We start from the raw sequence: 23765 nt of genomic DNA on the forward strand, positions 1-23765 counted from the left end.
AGGAATAATGGACCATGTCTTTACACGCATCCTCCTACAATGGTGATTAGGTACTTCTGTGGAAAGTGAGAAACAAGGATTTATAATTTTTTCACATTTGTGGATCTAACCCTGACAAATTGCCTTGAGGGGTAAGATGAAGGATGGGACTGAAATTACTGGGTGCTGACTAAGATTGTATTCATCAGTTTAAAAGTTCAGTATTCTGTGACGTGATTTAGGACAGCACACTGGATACAGGCAGCCTACAGACAGATCCATGAGTTATTCGTATAAGCAAGTGCATTGTGGATGCCATTTGTTATGGCAAATCCCCCTTCTAGTGTGACGCTGCCAGGAGTTTGAAGTCTTGTCTGTTGAGAAATGATTGTTTATGGCTGCTGCCTTTTCAGACATCAAGTACTCCAAGGTAAACAGTGCTCATACCCAGAATAATATGGGTACCAAAGGAAAAACTGTACTTGCCTTGCTCCCTCCTTTAGCAACTCACATACAAAACTGCAGCGATGTGTTGCTGTGGTGTTTTTTGTTGTTGTTTGTTTGTTTGTTTGTTGTTCTCTTAAATCACAGAAAAGTTTGGGTTGGAAGGGACCTTAAAGACCACCCAGTTCCAACCCCCTGCCATCAGGGATGTCAGGGACACCTCCCACCAGACCAGGTTGCCCAAAACCCCATCCAGGCTGGCCTTGAACACCTCCAGGGATAGGGCATCCACAGCTTCTCTGGGCAACCTGTGCCAGGGCCTCACCACCCTCTGAATGAAGGATTTCTTCTTTATATTTAATCTAAATCTCTCATCTTTTAGTTTAAAGCTACTACTCCTTGTCCTATCCCTACACTCCCTGAGAAAGTGTTCCTCCCCAGTTTTCCTGTAGACCCCTTTAGGTCCTGTAAGGCCTCTCTAAGGTCTCCCCAGAGCCTTCTCTTCTACAGGCTGAATGACCCCAACTTCCTGCCTTCACAGGAGAAGTGCTCCAGCCCCTTGATCATGTCTGTGGCCCTCCTCTGTCCTTCTTGTGCTGGGGACCCCAGAGCTGAATAATCGCTCTAACTTTGAAAGTACCTGGAGGATGTTTTGTGGGTGCTGCTGTTCAGAAAATGTCAAGCTAGATCATTGCTGTGCTTTGTGCTTTACTCTTGCCTTCTTTGAAGTATTGTTCTGCAGATGAGGAGTGAAGTGCTGAATGACTTTTTAATCTTTTGATTCTTGTATCTCTTTAAAAAAAATATGCTGAAAAGAGTTTGCATAATGTGTGCCTTCCTTATCAGCCAATCTTTCTATTTAGAGATCTCTTTGGCTATGTTTTTCTGAGTTCTTATCCACCATTTATTATCTCTTTTGCACTGAAGCTGAATCTTTATGGAGGAATTAACTTTACTCCAGCTCTTATGCCATTGTCTTCTCTTTAAAGATTTGTGGAAATTCCTCTGTGGAAACCAGAGGGGTCCCTGAAGTCCAGGTTATTTCCTGAAAGGAGTCTTGGCAAAGAAGAACATTTGGTCTTCACTAAAGACCATGAAGCTACTGCACAGAAGTACCTGAAAATTTTGCTCTAGAGGTTCTTACCTTGACCAAGCACAGTGCAAAATAATCTGCACGGTTACTTTACATGCAGCACAGCTTGCAGTTCTGTTTAAAATGCAAAGTAAACATGCTAGCAAGGAAAGCATTTTATTTTAATCTTTCTGTTAAAAATTGACACAGTGAAAAACATGGCCCAATACAATATTAATTAGTCCTCCTGGTGAAATCTAATCAGGCTAAACATCCAGAAATATCGAATGGGTACTGTGCAGGTCAGTCACCTGTACTCCAAACTAGGTGCATTTTTAACAGCATCTTCTCTATAGGGTGCTCCAACTTAATTTCCACGGATAAAACTGAAGTATTGGTAAACAACCAGATTGCAGTTGCTGTGCTAATAGGACTGGTGGGATGTTGCTCAGATAATCCAAGCTGTTCAAGAGCTGCTCTTGCCTCAGTGACACAAAGGAATGGTCAACCTGGAGCTGGATTTCTGAGCTTTCCAGGTAATGCACGGTGGTTAGGTAATTAAGAAAGGGATTGTTGGATACCACTGGAGTCAGAGTCAGATAGGCAGAGCATCAGAAAATGCCAAAGATAAATGGATACCAATTCCCCATATAAATCCCAGCTACAAAATCTTGGAGAGAAGGCTGGCTTGTCTCTCTCAAAGCACAGGAAGAGCGAACGAGGATTCACTGCAGCAAATATGGCAATGGCCAAAGCATTATCTGATGGTATAGGAGACCTACCAAAGGATTTTCCTAGATCCTGTGAACTCATTCAGCAGATGATAGCTGCCTTCTGCATTTATGGATTTATATGAATGAAGTAAGCAAACTGTATGGCTCAGTACGTATTGCTGAGCTTTATAAAGGAAGAGAATGAGAGAGGGATAAACAGGAGCAACAGGGTGACATTCCCTGTGATGTGAGAGGCTGAGGTCCATATCCCTGCTGCAGAGAAAAGGTATGAACTCAGAGTTTTAAGTATTGTAAGTGAATAAGCACAGGCTAGGCTGGCCTGGAGGACAAATACTGGAATGCTAGATCAGAGCTGACTCATGATCTCTCATGCACAGGTCTGAATCGCTATCCCACACAATCTTGCCTTCTCCCCCCCGCCCCCCCCCCCCCCCCTTTCTGTTTGTGGCTATTTTAAGTGCTACTGATTATTCCCAGCTTGAGTCTGCCACATGTATTTTCTCACTCAAGTCCCTGCACTAGCACTTCTCATGGTGCAGACAGTGGCTGTGAGACAATGGAGGTCTTGGGAGACTCAGGAAACAACCTTTGTGGGAACATAAATGCTTTTATTAATTTGTGAAAGCCTTTTACCATAAAGAGCCTGCAGTATAAGTGCTCTTTTTATTTTCAGTCTCTTTGTTGGGAGCCAGTTACAGGTGTGATTCCTGTCTCTGAAAACATAGAAGTGCTGTGGACTACATGGCATTGGCCAGAGCTAATGACTCGGTATGGAAAGTATTTCAACCCTGGTGAAAACTCCAAAATAACATCCTTGAATATCTCCAAATTCTATTACAGCTAAAGCTCTGTGACAAACTTAACTTGTCCCTTTAAAAAATTAAAATTGGGAAATACTGGCCAGCACCATGTTAAGATATTTAATGTAACTGCCTGGTAGCATTGTCCAACAAAGCTGGAAGTCAAAGCCATAGACATGTATTTAGGCCTGGGGCTTAGAAAAAATGGATGGCCCACATGCTTCTGTACAAATGATTAAAAAAAAAAAACAACAACAAAATGTTGAAATTGGATGCACAGCTCATCTTCAGGTTTATCTACCTGAAGTGAATAACCAATACTAATATAGCTCCATCAATCCCAATCTATTGATATTTTTAAAGAGGTCAAATATTATTACTTTTTCTCTTAGAAGAGAGACCTAAATTTAAAAGCTGTTCTACAAATCAATGTACTAACAAAACAAGAAAAATCTCCAAACTATTTTTCTTGATCTTGTGTGTTCATGAACTGGACTTTAACAGCCTGCAGTGTCAATTCTACTAAGCATTTGATAACAAAGTAGGCAGGGCTCCATATGCGTAAGCTGTTTTCCCAGACAGATAAATTACCAGGCTAAAGTGCAAGTACACTTATTCTGACAGTGAATTTAAATTATTGCCTCTAAAAATGGTGCATCTGTCCGAAGCTGTGAAACATCTGGTTTCTTTCCTGCAAATGTTCATGGGCAAATTAAGTTGTGTATAACTGTAGCATTACCTACATCTATCGTGGTTTGCTGATTTTTACACTGTTCTATAAGAAATTGCCAATAATTCTTCAACTTCATTTCAGTGGCATAAAAGAAAAATATTTAAGCATCCTTTAGATATTTAGCCTCCTTTCGGGGCTAAAAGGAAGCCTAGGCTTGTGGCTAAGACACTGGTCAGAGAGCTGTTCACTTGGCCTAACCTTCCTGTGTCACTACAGACAAATTAAACAGGTTAAACAATTTTTTTTATTATTATTATTATTTTATTTTTTTTTCCCCAGTTAGGACTTGTAACATTGCTCCCGTTCTGTCTTTTCCATGTAGACTCTAACTTGTGTGAGACAGAGACCATCTCTTACAGGTTCCATACAAGATACAATGATGCCAGCTTCCAGGCCGGCTAGAAACTAGCTTTTTTTTTTTTTTTTTTGCTTCTATTCTTTTTCTTGTGCTTTTATAACTGCTTGGCATTTAAAAATCCTTATGTAAAACATCTCAAGCATAATCCTAGTGTAGCTTGTTGTCACATTGTCATTTCTTTTTCTCCTACCAGTCTCTGCTCTGCATTGCTCCTTTTTCAATGATGACTTGTGTTGCCCAAGCCCAGAGGATAAACCTGTACAAACAGTGAAAAATTACATGTTTTTTTGGTTGATCGGTTGGTTTCCTTGTTTTCCCTGTAGTGGCACGGTCTTTGCCTCTGGGAGAAGTTATTCTCACTAGGGGAACTATTTTCCACTACTTGTACTTTCTCTAGAAATACATGTAATTTCATGTATTATCCCTTCTTCAGAAAGACACTTATTTTTCTATCCTACCCATGTAATTCAGAATAAAGGAAACTATTTTTTTGACTGTAAACTTAAAAACATAAATGATTAATGAATTAAAAATAACGATACGAGTGAGGACCTCTCCATCTCTAGAATTGCAATGTATAGAGCCTTTCTTCTGATTTTATGTGAAATTGCAATGTTTTGATCCGCCAAGCTTTGAGGCCTTGCAAATGGTCTTTTACAAGTTTCATTTTAAGGTCACAGTTTTGGGTACCCAGCCTTTTTTTCTTTTCTTGTTATAGTTCTCCTATTTTTCCTGCCTCCTCAATCAAATATACATCAAAAATCAGAACAAAAATCCATCTGGAACCTTGTTACAAACTGTTCCCATGAGACTGAAATGACAAGGACAGAGTCACCTCTAAGGAGTTTTTTTTTTTTTGTTTTTTTTTTTTTTTAAAGTGAAGAGCAGCAGTGATCTCTGTGAACTGGAGACGTTGCCCAGTTTGCATCAGTTCTACCTTTTCCTTCAGTCCTCCTTTAGGAAGGGTGTAATCTCACCTATGGCTTTCCACAGCACGCTGCTTTTTCTGAAGCTTGCCTACACCAATTTCCCTGCTGGTTTCTTCAGAAGTAAGAGGAACCTTTAAGAGTATCAGCAGCCATAATTTGCTTCTCTCCATTTAAATTCAGATGTCCTTCTGGGCTTTCCATAGGCTTGAGGGAAAATACCATTACTCTGCTCTGATTCAGATTTGCAGCGTGAAGCCATCACTCCACTTACACACTCCACGCATTGCATTTTACAGCCATTGTCTTGATTACTAAGCTGCAATTGATTCACTAGACAGCAAATTGAAAAATTATCTCTGGGCTTCTCCGTAAAATTACCTCTGATAGCAGGTGCATTAGATGGTGCTTTAGTACTAGCAGAAGGCTGTCAGGCTCTTACCTTCTCTGCCAGCTAGCACTGACTGCTAGGAGAAAATTGAAGTCCTGAAACAGTCTTAGGAGCTACAGCCACTGACAGATACCCTCCAAGCAACAACAAAGTATGGGATGGCAGGTCAAGAGAGAGGGAAACATCACATTTCCAGATTGAAGCCATATGGGTGCTTAATGCCTTGCGAGTACTGGTGATTAAAGGGCTCCCTTAGCCCTTAGTTGGTTAGATAGAGCAATGCCCTTCTTATTTCAGCATCTGTGGGCTGTATGTGTATCTCCTGTAGTGAACTGCTCCTCACGCCCATGTGTCTCTGTCACCTTCGTCAGCAGTAAGAGGCACTCCGTAAGACTCAGGCAGTAGCTTTAGGGCAGAGCAGACAGGGATCTTTCACACAGTGCACAGTGCAGATGGAGTGCTTAGTGCTACAGATGTTGCAGATGCTAAAAGTACAAGGTTTGTAAATGTGTGCATTTTTTATATGCTCACAGAAAATACAAGGGCATCGTGAACAGATTTTTGAACCACGGGGAGCAATTTATTCAATTGCCTTGACCAGACATGTGAAGATTTGTGAATTATGAGATAATTGAATGAAATAATTGAGACAGGACAAAATAAGGTAAAGTACAATAGAAGCTTTGCTAAGGAAGATGCCATCTGAAATTCAGGAGGGATTTTGGGGCTGAAAAGGCTGAAAGCCCATCTGGAGAAAATTAGATAGCAAGTGTGATAGAAAAATGGAGTTAAGATACTGGTTGCGTATAGGAGGTAAGCAGGGTGAAATTTCCTTCAGTTTAGTCTCCAGTAAGACATATTCGAGAACAGCAGAGGCTCAGGCAGGCTTGTGTTGAGAGGTGGAGGGGAAGGAGTGTAAGGTCAAGAGGCTGTCTTTATGCTGGTGGTATACTTTTTGGTTTAATTTGGAAAATGAATATATTTGCAAGAAGAAGAAATGAAGGAGCAGCTCTGAGTCAGAGGGTTAGGAAAGTTCTTGTCTTCTGAGAGCTATTTTGAAGCTGCTATTGTGCAACAGGAGAAGAAAAGCAATGCTTGCCTTCTTTCTTAGGGTCAATGAATAGAGGCTATTTTTACACAAGGGTGCTTTTTTCCTCTAGGAAGAAGGCTGTCATTGATGTAAGTGAAATTGCTGATTCTCTTCTGCAGTAAATTATATGTACCAGTGGGGATTCATGTGAATACACGCATTACTCACATCTCATGGGGGGTTTCTAGGGACAGTGATTCTAAGGTCTCCGAATGGATTCACACCTATTACAGTTTCTGTGGTGTCTCTTCAGCCTCACAAGTCCCCTCACAGCTAGCACGCCTTTATTTAGGAGGTCTTACATTTGCCCGCTTACGCAGGTACATGCATGTGTGCACACAACTTCTGCTGCTCTGCTTTGGCTCTTAGGGCTTGTGATAAAGCCACAAGCATCAGCAGAAGTGACCTTCCGAAATTGAAAATGACAGTGTTTTTATCCCTCTGCTTGGCATGTCTGCGAGCTGTAACAGTAAAAAAAGAGGAATGTCTGCTATTCTATCCTTCCCTTCCACTGCTCGCCCAGACAGAGCTGAGCAGCCCGCCGAGGGGTGTTTGGCATTAGCAGTTGTGTAGTGACCCCTGGCATATTTACGAACTCTCCCCTGCCCTGAGAAGGAGGGGCTGACACATGCCCTTGTGTTTTCCTTGTGCTCTTTCTGTGCTTTGTGCTTGCTTTTCTTGCCAGACACTTTGACATCCTGACTTGTTTTACACTTACAGCAACTTTTACTGAGAGCTTAATGAGTGCAAAAGGGCACTTCTGACTTCCAAACAGTGTAAGGCAAAACAGTGCTGTGGGGGAAATGATCTACAAATGAACAGAAACAGCAGAAAGCTGAAGGGTGAGCAAGATGGTGCAAAGCCATCTAGAAATATCCACCTGCCCTGGAATGACTTTGCCTCACCCTGAAGACCCAGCTGTATTTCAAGTGTGCCTAATGGCTTAAAAAAAATGTTGGTGTACTGCTAGCACTGTGTGAAATCCTTTCAATGTAAGCTCGCTGCTGTACGGTAGAATATTGTTAATGCTTGGCAACCTCTTGAGAAATAGCCTGCTTTCTCTGAACTCCAGCTCATTTTAGCAGATTAAAGTCTACATTTTCCCCTTCCTGTTGAAAAAGCAAAGAAAGGAAAAGGTGTTACTGGCATTTATCCACGTTTTCAGCTTCACATTCTGCTTTGTCTTCCTTTCAGAGCGGACAGAAGTCCTCAAGAACAAAATTGGCAGTTCTTATGGACAGCTGAGAATAACAGACCGAGGACACTTCTGGGCTGTCCATGTTCTGTGCAGGTCTCCCGTGTCATCAGCTCCATGTCTCTTTCCTTCACTGTTGTATAGCTAGGCTAGAAAAATGCGAACTAATTACTGCTCAGAATTCATTAAGAGTCCTTATGTCATAACTCTTGATCTCTTGATGGGACCTGTCTGAATGTGGGCCTGGACCTGTCACTTGCACTGAGGTGAGGGACTATAGCCAGGTTCACTTTGGCCTGTGAGGCTGAAGTTGTTTAGGCAGATGCTGTATTCTACTTGACTGGCAAGGTATCACTCCTCTGAGGGTCTCTGTCATTCATTATTCTGTGCTCTGGTTACAGTAAGTGCTCTTCCATCTTTGATAAAGTGACAAATGTTCAACTGAAATGTGTAAAGAAGTCCAGCCTTAGAAAAAGATTGTGTGGACAAAATAATTCCAGTTCCTACCTTCAGAGAAAATATCCTGGGCCAGTGAGTGCCTATCAGTGTGATGTAGAAGACTTTGGGCCTCTTTACATAAGCAAGACTTGAAAGGCCCTTTGGGTCTTTTTGGGATGTGCATAGGAAAGCACATTCCTCCAGTTGTTTCAGACATGAGTAATACTGAATTAACGTGCCCTGAAAAGCAGGAAACCTACATATGTAACAATCACAGAATCATACTTTATGTGTTTCTAAAGAGTAAATGCAGACTGATAAATCAGACCTGGTGACCTTTGGGAACAGACCTTTGGGTTTTGCTCCTTTCTCGAGGTGCCATGTGCAGCTGCAGGTACATACAAGCTGCTTCACCGAGACCTTTCCTCCTAGCCAAGACACTTGCCAAGGGCTTCCCTTCCCAAACGGTGCTGTGAGTAACCACCATGCTATGGCTAGCACAGGGTGCTCACAAGGCCTACTCTGCTTGGGAAGCAAGCCAGGATCTCTCTTATGCTCTTATAACTCATTGGCTGCTTGTGTGATGTAGATTTTAACCTTCAGAGATCCCCAGACTGAAGGGAAGTTAATATAGTCCCAGTATTAATTGCTGATGTTTAGGAGAGCTCAGGACAGCGGGTGGCAGTACAGCGCTGCTGGAGCTCACCCGCCCATATTGCAGTGGCTACGGCAGTGCTGAGGGGGTGTAAAACATTTCACACACAATTGCTTCTAATTAAATGTACATATTTTTTGGTTTGTTTCACAACAGGGCAAAATAACTTCTGTTTGCCTGGTGTGATTTGGTATTTTTTTTTAACTTTGTCCTATTGTTTGACTTAGGTGGCAAAGTTTGAAATCATGAATCATGGACGCAGTGTACGTGTGCAGAGACAAAACTTGCCTCTAAGACGTCACTCATGGATCTTTGATGTATTAAATGCTATAAAATTGCTGCCTGTTCTGACGAAAAGGCCATTTATTAACATAAGGAAAAGTAAACAAGTGCAGATGGGAGTGAGGCTATACCAGTTCGAACTTGGGGAAGAAGTGATGAATCTCTGGTGCAACACATTGCAGAGAGGAAGTGAGCAGGACTCTGGAAGGAGACGTGTTTCCAGGAGGCCTGTAATGCTTCAGATTTTATTTCCCTCCCATGGAGAAACTGAGATAGCAAATTGCTTGGTGTGCTACTGGAACTGGCCAGAATTTTATGGTGCTGAGGGCGGGACTAAGATTTCTAAAAACAAACAGAAGCTACCAACCTCCGAAACCCTAAAAACAAAGCCAGATCTACTTCTACAGCCAGATTTGGAAAAATGGTAGAATCTTTACATCTCCCTCACCTTCCCAGCTAAGTGAAATGAAGGTACTAGGCTACTGGTAGTGTGCTATAAGGATATGCACGTGTAAAACATTATTCATGAACCCTGTTCTTTCTTCTTGGAGAGAAAAACGGTAAGTAGAATTATTGAAGGACCATCTAGAGTTCTAATTATTAACAAAAGGTTTCCTGAATGAGTGTCAAAAATTGGCTTTTTAAAAGAAGTTAGCTTAGCTTTGAAAAGAAGCCTTGCCCATTTCCTACATTAATACAAATAGTCTCCCATGTCTCCTGTGATTGTCTCCTGTGTTTTGAATGAGTTTGGTTTTCAGATGGCACACCCAAGTTTCTGGAGCACATTGATTAAAACACAAACAAAAAAAGTTTTGTGTTTATTAGTTTTATGTTGTTGTAAGTTGGTGACATGATATGGACCTGTGTTATGTATTAGTGGTGTAGCTTGAAAGTTGCTTTAAATCTGAGGTAACAGATATACAAAATGGTGTTTGGTGGAACTCTGTGGAAATATTATTTATTTATGGCTTGTGTTACAACAAAAGCTTAGTTAAAAAGAAAAGAACATACAAACAATGGGCCAGTTTTAAAAATGACTTTTTCCTCATTAATTTTGTTTAGTACTTCTACGCTTCACTTAGATGAGATGTTAGATTTTGCTTCTATGTCAGCTTAATCTTGTCTTGCTGTGCTCTCTTGGCTAATCAGGAAATGAATCACAATCTTTTTATTTGCACAGACGAAATTATTTTATGCCTGATAATCGCAGGAAATATTATTTCAGTTCTGAATTGTCTCCAGAAGGCTAAGTAGCTGATTTGGAAACAGGACCAATGTGTATTCCTATTTCATATCAGTCATGGTTTTAGATAAGAACAATGCAGAAGAACACTCCTGAGCCAAAGATGTAATATTCTGGAAACTTTTAAAGATTATTAGGTGTGGAAGAATTATTGCCACGCTTAAACAGTAGAAGAGCTTGGTCACCTAACCCCACTGAAGTCCAATACGACCCAGAAGAATGGAGGAAGAAGATTGCCTTTTCTCCTTTTCTACTTGACTCGCACTTCAATTTGATTCCAGTCACCCTTTAGAAGCTGTTTCTAGCATCATCACTTTTTTTTTTTTTTTTTTTTCCTCAGTGCCTTTTTTCAGCTGACAGTGCTTTTGAGTGTAAAAGAGGAGAGCATCTTCCACCTCAACTCCTTTTGGGTGTCAGCTCTCTTATCTTTTCATAAAGGCATTAAAAATCCTTGAGATGACAAAGGTCAGCTCTGAACAGACTAATTTATGCTATTAAAAAGGAAAGTGGTATTAGACAGGTCAAGACACGACTGACAGAAATCACAGCACACATTTTCATTGGAATGTTACTTTATACTTGTAAAAAGAATCTGAAATATTACTGAGAGAATCTTCTTAGCTACCTCTCTTAACAGCAGTTTGGTAATTGCCGGCAGTTGTGTTAACATTGTTGCTGGAACTTTATATTGTTTATTTCCCTTATATCACATTTCTTAATTACACTCTGATCTTCACAAATTAGACAAGATGTTGAAAGAGAGATGTCTGATGGACCATTTGCTGCAAATGAGGTGTTCTGCCCTGTATGAATAATTGTTTTAGAAAAGTTTCCTTTGCCAGAGGTTGGGCGCAGCGTGTGGGGTGTTTCTCCAAAACATACAGAAAACTGTAAATTGCATTTAATGACACCCACTTCCACCTCTGGGGGAAAGGGCTATAGAAACTAGGAAAATACTTGGCCTTTAGCAGGTTTGCTTTGTAACAATTTGGTAGTGGTAACCTTGCCCTGACTTGAAAGGTGGCATTCCCCCACCTTGTGATGGAAAGGGACGTACGGGACACAGCTGTGGGCTGTGGTGTGATGGCATTGGCTGGGGCTGGGCATGGATATGAATGCAGCAGCAGCCATTTCTTTGCTGCAGATGAGATTAATTCTTAGGTGGGATCAGTCTGTGCCAGGAGCCAGAGCAGCTCCTCAGGATTTAGGGAAGTGATTTCCTGAGCCAAGCTCAGGAAGACTCCAAAATTGTGCCCTCAGGTTCTGAAGAGAAAGAAACATTTTGAAATAATTATTCCCAGTGGAGACTGTAATGAGGTTAGGTTAGACACACTGAATAATTCAATTTCCTTATTGTCTAATGACACAATTTAAAATAGCATTTGAGACTTGGACCTCCCAGGTAACTGGGTTAGATCAGCAATCCCCTTCTTGACAGAAAGTCTTCTATTCATCCCGGAGAGCCATCTTTTTGTAACTGACCAAATGTAGGTTTTCTGGGCTTCAGTACAGTAATCTAAAGCTTTCCTTTGTTGCTTTATGTATAGACAAGATTTTTATCTGAGGACAATTTAGAACACAGTTTTCAATATAAAACATTTGGTTGAGAGAGAAAAACCAAATCTTTGGAAATGATTCAAAAAAGGAGGATCTTTATGAGCTGCTGTATCAAAACTAGACAGAATAATTGCAGCATCCTAGCATATTGTCAGTAACGGCCTGGTGGCTGAATCTTTTTTTATTCTTTTCTTACCAGCCATTTGAAATCTTCTTCTTTCAATTAGTCTCTGAAAGGAGATCAATAAAATAGTTTTCCAAGAGTAAAGATGTGTCTAGACTGTACAATGGATAAAGTAATAGTTTCTCTGCAGGAATGATGAAATCTCCACTCTTAACTACCATAATATATCCAATGTGTCTGGATTATCCTTGTGCAAGGTGTTTATATCTACACACACACACACAAAAAAAATCTTTTCTCTTAAAACAAAACTAAGGAATTGGGGGAAATGCTATAATACTTTACAATGTCCAATCTCAAGATAAGGGTAAATTTATATATTTGGAAGAGGGCAATGTTTAAAATATTATTTTTTTCCATTTATGTGTATTGTTTTACTTTCACTCAGACCTAAAGTTATGTGAAATTAGACATGAGAGTTAATAAAAACTTGAGTTTTCCAAAGCATTGTTCTGCTGTTTTTTGCAATGAACAGAGAGCCCATTCCCATGTGAGACATCACATTTCAGCTTCCTTCCTGTACTTGCTTAGGCAACAGGTAGGTCTTGATCCTCATTGCTCAGCCAGGAATGGCTTATACACCAGAATAGGAAGACTAAAACTAGAAAGAAAAGCTCAGGTGAAAATCGCACATTCACTGTGGCACTAAGGGTCATGGTTTAGTGATGGGACTTGGTAGGTCAGGTTGATGGTTGGAATTGATGATCTTGAAAGTCTTTTTCTGACCTAGATGATTCTGTGACCTCGCTTCAAAAGAGAGTAACTAAGATATAGTGAAGGCACCTGGAGCACAGACACAGCTGTCTCAGTAGTGAATGCATGGTCATGATGCCCTGACCTGTGCTTGTTAAGTACTTAGGAGGTGAATGATGGCCCTCAAAGCTGAACCTAGCTTTAAGGTAAGCAGGTCTCAATGTAATCCACACTGAAGGAAATTGTGGATCTACCTCCCTGGAACTTGAAGATAAAGCAGTAGGTGTAAAGAAAAAGAACTCTTTGCATGGACAATGAAAATGACTTTCGTGTTGACTGCTGATCCAAATATTCAGGTAAGCATTTGTTGAACTCCTTCATTTCTGCTTTCAATTAAAAAACAAAACAAAAAACCTTGTCAAATAGAAATTACAGGCAAAATTCAGCCAGGTCCTGCATGCCATAGCTCTGTAATAACAGGCAAACCTGGTTTGCAGAGGCTAGTGGTCTGGAGCAGGCTACCAATGAGACCATGACTCTGCTACCTTGGAGGCAAAAGCAGGGTCCTTGATATCTAGTTATCTGCCCAAGGTCAGGCGCCAGTTGCATGGCACAGCAGAGAAGGGCACCTCTTCCACTTGGAGAAGCAATATATTCCCTGGCATGCTCCTCAGAGGGTTGATCCAGATTCGTATCCGTTTGTCATAGCTGTGGTAATCACCTTGTGGTTAAAGCAGATGACTGACTTAGCCTACTTAATGGGGTCAGAGCTGGAAAAATATTTCAGATCTCCTTATTACTCTCTGTTTGCCTTGGTTTCCTCGGCTTCACAGGGGAGATAACAGCAACACCGAGATAACCAAATATTTGCTCATATGAGTACATCTCTTAATTAGCAAAGTTCTTTGAAAAAACTGTCTGTGGTAAGTGCTCCAACTGCTAGAGGAAGCCAGAAATTGTTTCCTCCAGCGTTTAGTCACCTCTTAGGATGAAGCCACTAATTTCTCCTCCTCCCCATTTAGTACACACATTATGTAAATAATCCTAACAATAAGCTGTCTGGAGTATTTTATTGCTTAATTAATATGGTTTCAATATTATGAATAAATAAGATTGCATTCAGATTCTGGGTATAGTAAAGTTAAGGGGATATGATCCAAGACGGAGTTTCAACTCCCTTCGCATCTGTTCCTCTATTTTGTTGGATTAATTTTATGTTCTAAATTAAATTATTCTTATGAATCTGTTTCCTCTGATGTCTGCCCTCCTCCCCCATCTTCTCATCATCTGTCTGCTCAACACCTTTTGCATGGGGAAATAAAAGCCACTTGACAGCCCAGCTGGCTGAGTAGGTCTGTGCTGCTCCCCTCTGTCCCTTGTGGGGCTACTGAGTGTGAGGGTTTTGGAAAACTCTGGGCTGGTTGCTGTCTGTTTGCAGATAAAATGCAGGCTTACTGATTGGCATTCTTTGTTACTTTGATCCATGTTTTAATTAAAAACTTGGGAATTCAAAATCGGTTGAACTGTAGTAGATGTTTTTTATTTATTTATTTGTTTTACTAACAGACCCCTCTCTTCCTCTTATCCCTGCCCTAAAATAAAGCTCAAACCCGAGGCCTTGCTTATTTCTGCTTAGTGAAGGAGAAAATTATTAAATATTTATCTCCTTTACATGGTTCTCAAAAAGATATATGTATATACCTTTAAATATATATACATATAAAGATATTTATCTTAATTCTTGGCTACAGAAATGCTGATGTGGCTACAGTTTCCAGCTTACCAGGAAAAAAAAAAAAAAGCTTACTCTCAGAAAAAGGTCACAATACAGAAAGACAAAACTCTTAAAGACATGCAAAGTGCTTATTTAGTAGTTGAGATTTCATTTTTATTTCCTTAAATTATAAGCCCTTAATGGAAGGAATTGCCCCTCCCTCTGGCTTGGAAAAGGAGCTGGCACACTGTGGGCACTCCCACCAGGTGAAAATATCTAGGTTGCGTGTACAGATGCTAAATAGCTCCTCGTCCCTTCTGTAGCATAAAGAGGAGCATCTCTGCTCAAAGGTGCTGCTTCCCCTCCAGACACAACCTTGCAGAGCACAGCCCTGACCCTCTTCTTGCCACCCCCAAAGAACCAAGCTCCCATGGGGTGCAGCTGCCTCCCCTCTCTGCCCATGTCTATCTTGCTGAGTTCCCAACTGACTTACTTATTTTTAAATTATTCTTCATTTTTTCTGCTAACTGGAGCATCCTGTCAGCTGGTTTTGGACTCAAGGTTACATTTTTAACCGTGTTGGGTAAATATTTTGCTCAGGGATGCAGTAATTAATGACACCTATTTTATGAATCTTCTACATCCATTTCTTTTTGTCATCACGGTTTTCCTCACATAAAGTACTGGGCAGTGATAGCCTACCTGTTGCATTTGACTATAAAATATTTTTCTGGCAGGATCAATGATTTATAGTTATCTATACATAGCCTCCCCTTTTTGTACCTATGTATTTCTAAGAACTTGGTCATATAATTGTCAGTGGGACTTGAGTGCTCCATCTTTGGGGAAAAAATTGTTGAAATCAGTCTCAGGGTTTAGAAGGCCCTTGGAGAGGGACAAACTAACACAGGCTGACTAAACGGCAGTTTAAAAATGAATTTTAGGTAGAATTTCACACTCCTTCTTCCAGGTGCATTGCCAGGCCATGCTCTTTTTCATGTAGACACATCTCATAGTGTATGGTAGAGGCAGGTCTGAAATGTTGCAGTGCAGTTGGATGCATTAAAAAAGAAAAGGAAAAAAAAAAAGTATTTACAACAAGTGAAGGATGAATAGAAGTATTTCCTGGTATCTCTTTGGGTATTTGTTTGCACCTTTTTAAATTATTTAATGTTATTCTTGCATTCTTGTGGTGTAGACTCGATAGCTCCATGGGCAGTTGTGTGCAATCTGTATGGCTTTAGAGTTTTCCTGCTTCTCTCAAAATGGGGAGAAAAAGTGAGGATGCAGGAGGCATCCTGAGCCTTCTCTTGAATGCTGAGAAGTGTGCTGTGGCTGTTACCTCATGACAGCATCTCTTTGAGTCTGCCTGCTGAAACTGAAAATATGTTGTGTTTTTTTTTTTTTTTTTCCCCGTTTAAGGAATATTAGCCATAATATTTAAACTTTTAAGATTAATTCATTTCTTTCTTCTACTACTACTTATGCTTATCTCTTTGCCTGCAGTAAAAGAAACAGCAACTTAATGCAAAGGAAATCACACCTGATTTATTCATGCTTGTATAAACAGCATGTATTTCTTCATGTACAGGTAAATGGAATTATAAAGACAAGACTTGGTGAATAAAATTTTGAGAAATGAGAGTTCACTAGTAACTCATTTACCGTGACAGGAGATGAATAGAGGTAATTTAGTCTCATAAAAGTAAAATTGGCTCATGTCTTACACGGGGGTGGGAGAAAGAATATTGTTTAGCGGCTGGAAAGCCGCAAGAGTTAAGAATTGGCAGCTGTGCTGAGGGGGATTGCCTGCCTGCATAACCCCGGGTGAGTCATTTTGTGTGCCTGGTGTAAATGCTCCCTTTTGTAAATACAGATCTAATTCTTGGCGAGTTCCTCGAGGGTTTTGTTCTTCCCAGTGTGAAGAGCCAGAAAATAGGACTCCAGTGTGGTGCTAGTCTATTGCCATGTTTTAATAAGAGTTTTCCCTCCCTCTCTTTTCTGCTCCCGTGGCTGATACATTTGCTCCGTAAGTGCTTTTCAGCCTTCAGATCTGTCCTGGGCACTGTAAGAGTGGAAAACAGGCTTGAAAGTAATCCTGAAGGAAAAGCAAATATCCCTTGGTTTTAAAGATACATAACAGATAAAACGATTAGGGCAAATAGGACTCGGCATTCTGAGACTCAGATGAAGTACAAGAACCTCTAAGGTACCTCCTTTGGCAAATAAGCTGGACTGAAGGCACAAATGAAGCATGCCTGGGAGGTTCTTTCCCTAAAAACAACAACCCACCACCAACAACAAAGAAGAGACTGAGTAAAACTGCAAGAAGAATTTCCCCTTGTTACTAACAAGTGTTGTCAAAGCCCCTGAGTTAAAGGACGGACCAGGCCGCTCTGTGCTGTGGGCTGGCTAGAGGCTCCATGTCGAGGCCTACACATGGCCTGAAGTGGGAGAGACCTGGCGTGCAGGAGATGGATGTGAAAAATGTGTGAAATGAGCTAAGGGTTTTGCATAAATTGGCTTTGGAGCAATTTGTTTCCCACTGTGAAGGATAAAGGCAAGCGGTTTTGTTGTGGTTTTGTGTTTGGTTTTGTTCTGAAGGTGGGGCAGAGCAAGAAAAGAGGAGGTCTGAGGATGGGCTCTGACCCAGCCTCCTCTTTTAGAAGAGTCAAGAGCATGTGCTTTATAAAAGTCGGTGGGATCTAAAATTCAGTGTTTCCACAGTGCAGATGATGCTTGTTCAATGGTGTGAACTGATTAAAAAATAAAAATGTCCACTTTCTGTGTAATTATGTAGCTTTCAGCACTTTTACCCTCTTAAGAATGCTAAACGTTGAGACTGACCTATTTCTATTTTGGTTCATGAGAAGTTGTTACTCTTGGTCTGTTTGGAGCTGGGATATTACAGTCTAATATGGAGTTGCTAAACCTTACATTATCAGTAATTAATCTAATGATGGTTCTATTTTCATTTTTTGTGGGGTTTCTTGTTCCTCTGATTGGTGATTATGTGAAAACTGCACTTTAAAGAAGAATGATTCACACATTATTGCTGGTAGCTGGAGACAGCAAGATGACTTGTGCCTCTTTAAAATGTTCCCCTAAGTTACTCAGAAGATGCTGATGTGGCCATAGTACCCTTCTGCTTCTCTGCTTTTAATCTGCTCATCATGCTGTAAATCTGTAAATAATGTTTACAACAGTTTTTGGCTCGTCACTAAGCACTACAGACAGCTCTGGCCTGGGACTTGCTGAAATCTGCAGTGATCACTCCAGACCAGCACTAATCCTATCACTTTGTGGGCTGGGCTATGCAATACCACTGGGACTGGAAAAGCCTATTCAAACTCAGCTAGCTGTACAAATGCTCAGAGGCTGGTCTGGGAAGGCAGGAAAGAGCCATACGAGCTTAGGGAAATCTCTATCCATCCTAACCTTTAAAAGGTCTGTGTGCATCTCTCTAGGAGATTCACTTGAAGGAAGTCTGTAGCTACCTACCTAACAGCAAAAGGGCAAATCCAGCGAGGGGTTCGAGCAGATTGTGAAGTGTCTGAGGCTCTGCAGAGAGCCAGGGAGATCAGTAAAACCTGCTGAGTGATGTTTGCATTGAAGAGCAATCAACAACCCGTGACTGCCATCGCTGGAGCAGGGAGGGGGGGTGGGGGGGGGAATTATTAACTCGTGGGTTTTGCTTGTTTCTTTTGTTTTAACACAGAGTAAGACAGAAAGTGAACACAACATGTGCTGCATTTTAATAAGGCAGGGAAAGAAAGCTATGCAAGAATATTCTTAGCATTCCCAGGCTGCTGGGTCCCTTCATGCTAGCAGCACCCACATGTGCCGTGGAGGAGCACACTACAGAGACAGATGTGAATTTTGGCATTGTGAGAGGACAGGAGGCAGCCTGCAATGTCAACTCATATTAGAGTAATGATCTTTCCTTTCCCCCCCCCCCCCCCCCTCCCGTTTGTTTCTGGCTGTAGTTAGCAAGTCATGTTTTCAACGGTTGACTTCTATGTTGCGGGGGGCTCTAGCTTCCTGCTTAGTTTGCCCATCCTCAGGCCCTGAGACAGAGACACCTCTGAGATGGCAGCACCATTCCCACCATAATTCACTTGGTCTGTCTAAGGATGATTTTTAAGTGCACCTTGCCCTGCTTTGTGGCTTCTGCTTGTGGAAGCTACATTGTTGTCTCCTCGCCAACCCAATGCTTTCAGCAACTCATTTTACCTTATTCTTTTCACCATTAATCTCCCTATGCCCTTTTCTTGTTTGAATAATTGCCCAGTGACTTACATTTATCCTATCTTCTATTGTGAAAATTTTCAGGAGGAGAATGTCTGTATAACTTGCTCTCCATTTATGGCATTATAGAGTATAAATGGTTGTTATTAATAATGCATCTCAAAAGGGTCTCTTATTTGACAAGTGTAGTTTTATTTTAATATATAATATTTATGGTGTGCTTATAAGCGTTCTGCAGCATATTTTATAAAATTAATGGAGTCTCACAAAATGGGAACTCGGTGTTGTGCCTGGCTGTTAAATCTTTGCTGAGAAATATAAAGAGGCTGCAGGATTTTGCATGCAAATTGTGGAAGGTGGAGATTCTGCTTTATAGATGTTGGCAGCCAGTGTTGGGAAAGGGTGAAGAAAAGAGATGGAGATGTGGTGATGGATGAAAACATGTGAGAGTGATAGAGAAAAAGTTTCATATTTTTTTTGAAGCCCTTCATGTGAAGACATGCACACTTTAATAAAGAAGCCAAGCATCTGTTGAACTGAAGGCACAGATACATTTCAACTGGTACAATGTAGCTCTGAATGATGGAAAATGGACAGTTCTCAGAGAGAATAAATTCACACATAGCTATTTTCTGAAATAACCACATTTGAAAAATAGATCATCTATAGGTTATTTAAAAAAAAAAAAAAAAAAAAAAGGAGGGAAAAAAAAAAAAAGACAGGGCACCTACACTTTCTTTTCAAGGAGTTTTCTTAGGCTGTATCTGCTTCATAAATCTCCATACAAAATTCTAAGAAATTGTTTAGTCTGGGTGAAAAACTGACTTCACTAAAATAAATGGGAGGTTGGCTGTTGATTTAAAAGGGCCTGCATTTCTTGTTGTGTAAGTTACTTTAAGAAAGAAAAACGCTCACTGGTGCAAGAAAATTTCCACAGCTAGCATACTCTGATAGTAGGTATAAAGAGAGAAGTGCCCCCAAACAAGCTGTGACCATGAGCAAATAACTAACTCCCCAGTCAGAAAATGTCCATCCAGTGTGAGGCTGTTCCTTCCTCCTCCTTTTTGCCTTGGAACAGAAGGAAATGAGAATTATATATTGAGATCTATGTTAAAGTTTATCAAATCTTACTTTGAAAGTGGATAGTTACAAGATTGCTTAGATCTGTAAATATGTCTTGCTATAAAACAATAACAGAGCCTACATGTACTCTCACTTTTTTTTTTAATATTGAGAAATGTTCAGTCTTTGAATTAAAGTAAGATGTGGACAATATAAATTGAATATATTTGTCCAGTAAAATGCTGATATAAGGAAAAACTGAGGAGTGCTTCATTGGTTATTCAGTCAGTGAAGTGTGAGACAAGAATGCCAAGTTGAAAAACAGGATTGTTTTTCCTCTGTACCCTCAATTTCCTGTAACTTAGTGTAGTTTTTCATGTCTTTAGGTGGGGGTACAACGTCAAGTGATTTCATTGGAGAACTTACTATCCCAGTGGAAACTTTACCACAGTAGTCAAGGGCCCTTACAGAAACAGCAAGATGTACTTCTGCATTGCTTGACTTCTTTCTGGCTCAGAGACCCTGGGGAGGCCTCCCAGATAATTGCTCATCGTGTAGGTCCTGCCTTATCTTCTCTCCTGTGTTTGCATCTGTGGGTGTCAGAAGAGAGGTGATCAATAAGATAATAAACTCACTTTTTCCTGTATCTGTCCCATTGGACCAAGATGGTGTATTTTAATTGGTTTTCTGTCTATCTGTGTTCTTGCAGTGACACTTAGTGCATAAAGGTGCTTTGTGAGAAAAGGAGGAAATAAGACATTTCCTTTTCTTTAGAGGCTCCCAGTTTTTTCTAGCATCTTTCGTTGAAGGTCCTGTGCTCTCAGCCTGCTAGTTCTTAACCTCCTTTGCTTTCTTCTCCTGGCATTGGTTACATAGGAACCAAGTCATGTAGACCAGGTATCTGAGTTGTACAAGCAGTGCCTGGGCTGTCTGCCCTCCTGGGAGGGTTGCTCTTGTGCACGCTTTGCTTTGTTTGTATTTGTCATAAACCCAAACTGTTCTTTGTGTGAATGCACCTTGGCAGTGCTGCTGCCCCCACCTCCTGCCCCCAGTCCAAACGATGCTCCTGGAAGCAGTCAGTGGGAGCACCACTGACTCACCCTGATGAGCAGCACACCTAGATGCTGGGGCTGAGGGGCTCCTTTACTCTTAGACCTTTCCTTGAATTCTTGACTGCCTTTGTGCCCTGTACTCCTCTGAGCATGTGGCTGTGATGGGCTGATGGTTCCTTCTGTGGGTCTGGGATCAGCCAGGAGGTATACAGGGTGTCTCATCTGCTATTGCCTCTGTGCTCCTTTGTGCTGGTGAACTTTTTAAAATCACATACCCTAATCATAAAATTATATCATAAATTTATAATCATAATATTTTATATCATAAAAATCATAAAATATCCTGAGTTGGAAGCACCCACAAGGATCATCAAGTCCAACTCCTGGCTCAACACACAGAAACACAAAAATCAGACCACATGTCTGAGAGCCTTGTCCAAATGCTTCTTGAACTCTGGCAGGCCTGGGGCCATGACCACAATTCCTGGCGGAGCCTGTCCCAGTACCTGACCACCCTCTGGGTGCAGACCCTTTCCCTAAGCCCCAGCCTGACCCTCCCCTGTCCCAGCTCCATGCCATTCCCTCGGGTCCTGTTGCTGTCCCTAGAGAGCAGAGCTCAGCGCCTGCCCCTCTGCTCCCCTCGTGAGGGAGCTGCAGGCTGCCATGAGGCCTCCCCTCAGCCTGCTCTGCTCAGGGCTCAACAAACCAAGGCACCTCAGATCTCAGGTGCTCCTCATGTCTTGCCCTTCAGACCTTTCATCATCTTCATAGCCCTTTGGGCACTCTAATAGTTTTAAGTCTCTAATAGTTTTATGCTGCTCTCCAGCCTTTCGCCCACGCCCCCTCCCTCCCCACCTACCCCCCAGTCTGTATGTATAGCCAGGGTTGCTCTGTCCCAGGTGCAGAATCTGGCACTTGTTCATGCTGAACTTCATTTTGTTGGCAGTTTCCCAGCCCCCTGATTTGACAAGATCTCTTTGCAAAGCCTCTCTATCCTCAAGGGACTCGACTGCTCCTCCCAATTTAATAATGTCTGCGTCTGCAGACTTGGTATATCTTTGAGTTCTGCATCCAGATCATTCAAGAAAGCATTAAGGTGAACTGGCCCTAAAATGGAGTCCTGCAAAATCCCACTGACTGACTGCCAGACTGGTGTAACCCATTACTGTAATCCTTTGAGCCCAACCTGTCAGCCAATTGTTCATCCATTTTATTATGTATTTGGCTAATGTACTGTAGGACTACTGTCTGTAGCACCAGAATCCTTTAACTATCCCTGTGGCTGAAATAATAAATAACTTGACTTTTCAGTCATGTGTGCCTTTCTGAGCTTCTGGAATACCAGCAAACACCTGCGCCATAGCGTGAAGCTCCTGGGTAGGCAATTTAATGGCTAGAATATGATAAATATAAAATAAACAATAACTATTAAAATAAAACATCAGTATGATTTTATTTAGTTATTTATTTATTTTTGTAAAAGACTAACAGTAGCTCTGTGCTACGTTTAGTGATGGTGTGAAGGCAATGCACAACTGAAATGTGGGGACAAAAGGTCAGTAACAATGGAACATCCTGCAAATGTCAATGCAGGAACTGTGAACGGCAAAGAACTTTTCATGAATAGGCCACAGAGTGTGCACAGAAAGTTTGGCGAGCATGTGAGTATTTTAGAGAGGGGCTTCCAACGGGAAGGTTGATTACAGTGACTTTAATTAGAATGTGAGAGCTGGTACAGACAGGGGAGCTGATACCTGAGAAACAAGGGGAAAAGCACTGGCTTTTAAAGTATGGTTGAATGATGGCAGCGTGTTGGTCACTAACTGGATCTGTTCTGCAGCTGTGTCACTCATGGCAGCCACTGCTGTGTGCACGTTTAACTGCATGAACCCAAGGGGGAGTGAAAAACCTGTGTTTTTATTTCTTCTCTCAGTAGTCAGGCATGAACTCAGTCTGGGGGACTGTTTCCTGGGTTTGGCAGCCTGTTCTTTGATGAATAATTTTTCCTCCTGCATTTGAGATCAACCAGGACAGACTAATCCCAAGATTAAGGCAGATCAACTGAAGGGCTGTTTCCATAGCAGATGGTGTCCTATGGTGCCAGGTTACTCTCATACTAGAGCAAGGCCATAGGGCAACACAGTGGTGCAAATCCTGTTTATCTTGACTAATTGTCTGCTTTCCCCTGGCAGAAAAGAAACCACTCTAACCACCCAATTACTGCTCAAGCAAAAGACTAAATCTGTACATAAGGGTCTAAACTCAAACCCAGACATGTATTTACATCTCTAGTGCTGCGCTAAGCTTTGTATTAGTTCATGTTTAAATTGTTGAGCATTTTGTGTGGCCCTCAAGCCAGCTTCAGGCAGGGACTGCACTCTGACCAGCACAAGGATTGCACTCTACAGCTGCACACCTGCAACTATTCTGGAAAATGAAACACCAGATCTAATAGCTACCCTCAAAAATTACTTAAGCAGGTCTAATGAGTGAGTCCTTTGACAGAAATTGATGCTTCTGAGACTGTTCTGTGAAATCAGCGGTTTATTTTACTATCATCTTTGGGTAATGCTTTCTACTAAACGGAGAAAACAAATAAGCTTATCTGTGAGGCGTGGCTGGTATTCCAAGGTTTAGATCAGAGATCTTAATGACACAGCCTTCTGACACAAAATGTAGTTACAGTTCCTATGACAACTATTCCTCTCTCCTCTGGAGCATGGGCTAACGATAGTATTTCATTACATGATCTTGTAGCACTGGGCCCTGCGACAACCTTGTCATCTCAGCTCCGGTGTTTGTTCCTAAAGGGCATTTAGCTGAAGCCAGCTTGTGCTGTGCAGAACGTGAATTTGAGTGACTTCATCTTCAATTTGCTTACTGCCTGTCACCTCTGACTTCCAAGCTTCCTGATT

Source organism: Aythya fuligula, chromosome 3 (assembly GCF_009819795.1).
Source record: "Aythya fuligula isolate bAytFul2 chromosome 3, bAytFul2.pri, whole genome shotgun sequence".
In the NCBI taxonomy this organism is placed as follows: Eukaryota; Metazoa; Chordata; class Aves; order Anseriformes; family Anatidae; genus Aythya; species Aythya fuligula.